Source organism: Lotus japonicus, chromosome 6, assembly GCF_012489685.1.
Source record: "Lotus japonicus ecotype B-129 chromosome 6, LjGifu_v1.2".
NCBI lineage: Eukaryota > Viridiplantae > Streptophyta > Magnoliopsida > Fabales > Fabaceae > Lotus > Lotus japonicus.
The window spans coordinates 37,706,692-37,709,132 of NC_080046.1; the positions used below are offsets into that span (position 1 = coordinate 37,706,692).

Below are 2,441 nucleotides of genomic sequence, written 5' to 3' on the forward strand. Positions count from 1 at the left end.
AACAGGAGCGCGTCGCGGTAGCGAGAGGATGACGGATGGTGTACATAGACTAGGTCGTTCTGGATTTCGAATTCGGACGACGATCATGCTAGCATGTAGGTTCTGGTGCTGGTGTGAGCTCCTCAAGATGGGATTAGTGTAGGAGTAGAGTCTTAGCTCTGAACATCATCTGTTTCTTTTGGGACAGGGTAGCTTCCCACCTATAGCTTTTGTGTGGTTTCTTAACAGGAATCACAGAGAGTTGGTTGGACTTAGGAGGTCTTGCTTCAGGCCGATGGGCCAGCTGATTTTCAGTTTTGAGGGATGGTGTTGCGGACACTTCACCTTTATTTTCAGTCTGTACATATTGCCTTCGGGCGCTACACTTTTCTTTCCGTCACTGGAGGTTTACTCGTGACGAGGTTAGTACTACAGCGGGGGCTGTTTATGTATTATATATTAGTTCTGATTTTGTTATTGTTGGGTTTTATTTAATTCAGTCTCGTCTTAGTTATTATCAGGAGGTTGAAAAAATATTCACGTTTTTCCGCATTAAGTTTACTTTTGGTTACTAAAGTGACGCCACCGAAATCGGGGTGTTACACTGCCAGTGGCTAAGAAGGTTCGGCCAAGAATGAGAGGAATCTTAGCATCCTCCTCCACGTCTAGCACCACAAAATCAACTGGGAACACGTACTTATCAACCTTAACCATCACATCTTCAATGATCCCATAAGGTGTTTTTAGGGATCGGTCAGCCATTTGTAAGGAGAGCATGGTCGGGGTGACCTCTCCTAAATTCAACCTTCTAAACATGCTAAGCGGCATCAAGTTGATGCTCGCTCCCAAATCACACAAAGCTTCAACAAAAGTCAACCCCTCAATCTCCACTGGGATAGTAAAACTCCCGGGATCCCTTCTCTTCTTAGGTATTTTCCTTTGCAAAATGGCACTACACTCCTCGGTCATCATAATAGTTTCATCAACCTCACTCAACTTCCTCCTCTTATTTAAAATGTCCTTCATGAACTTAGCATAGATAGGCATTTGCTCCAAGGCTTCAGAAAAAGGAATATTGATGTGGAGTTTCTTAAAAACTTCCAAAAACTTAGAAAACTGTTTATCCAGATTTTTCTTGACCAAAGCCTTGGGGAATGGAATCTTACTAAGTTCAGGAGAAGGAGTGCTCACAACTCTAGCTTTCACATGTTTACTCACTCTCTTCTCCGTAGCACCCTCATATTCTTCCTGTACTTTCTCATTTTTCTCTCCCTCATCTTGTTTTTTTGACTCGTGTAACACTCTCCCACTCCTAGTGGTAACAACAGCAAAATTCTCTTGTTTAGACAAAATTAAAGAATCGGGAGAAAACTTACCTTGAGGTATCTCGGCCATTTGCTTGGCTAGCTGGCCAAGTTGGTTCTCCAAGTTCTTGATAGCCGCCTCTTGGTTCTTATGGTTGTTGTTCATGCGGTTGATGCAACTCTCCAATGGCTCCTCTAAACTCCTCTTGCAATTCACCTTTCCAACAACTTGTGTTTGGACAAGAGGTTCATGATTTGAGGATGGAACTATGCTTCCTTGAGCTATAGCTTTGGCTTCATTGCTCTCAGCGTTGACAGTACACAAGTTACTAACATGAGGTCCACCACAAGACTTGCACTCCACACAAGTCATTCTTGCACCAATAGCCTTGGTCTCCTTAATATGCATTCGAATCTCCGCCACTTGTTCGGTGAGTTGCTTGTTGGAGGCCAAGAGCTTGTCATAAGCTTCCACTTCAAACTTACTCCTTCGGGTTTGGCGATCATTTTCAGAGTTCATGGCTCTCGCTGCCATCTTTTCTATTAAGTCATACCCCGCTTGTGGGGGAAGAGCATCGAACTCCCCATTTGAAGCCGCATCTAGGCCAAACCTCCAAGAGTATTATTGTAGACCATCATAAAATGTTGCAACCAATTCAGCTTGGGTGAGATTATGTTGAGGACATTTCCTCAATAGCTTCTTGAAGCGCTCCCAAGCTTCATAGAGATTTTCCTCAGTGGTTTGCACAAAATTCATAATGTCTTTTTTCAGCTTCCTCAAAAGAGCTCTTGGGAAGAACCTTGTTGTGAATTTTTCTGCTAGTTCTTCCCAAGTAGTGATACTCCCTTGAGGTTGTGAATTCAGCCATTCCTCCGCTGCATCCTTCAAAGAAAATGGAAACAAGCTCAACCGAATTGCATCCGTCGGAACATTGTTCACACGGTAAGTGTTGCAATTACGGATGAACCTCTCCATGTGAGCATGTGGATCTTCCAAAGTACCTCCACCATATTGGTTTTGGCTCACCAAGTTGATGAATGCCGGTCTCAACTTAAAGTTTCCCACTCCCTCGGGAAAGACAATGCTCCCTGGATAGTCATAACTCATGGTAGCCGAAGTGAGTTCCCGAAGAGACCGGTTGGCATTCTCAACTTCTT

The 2,441-nt window shown here is 43.8% G+C and overlaps 1 non-coding gene across 1 annotated transcript; it reads left to right on the forward strand.

The window, feature by feature from the left end:
• Nucleotides 1-1,951: 1,951 nt before the first annotated feature.
• LOC130727207 (small nucleolar RNA R71) lies at nt 1,952-2,058 on the forward strand. The gene has a single exon (XR_009015233.1). It is a non-coding gene; the product is annotated as a small nucleolar RNA R71 (small nucleolar RNA).
• Nucleotides 2,059-2,441: the final 383 nt, after the last annotated feature.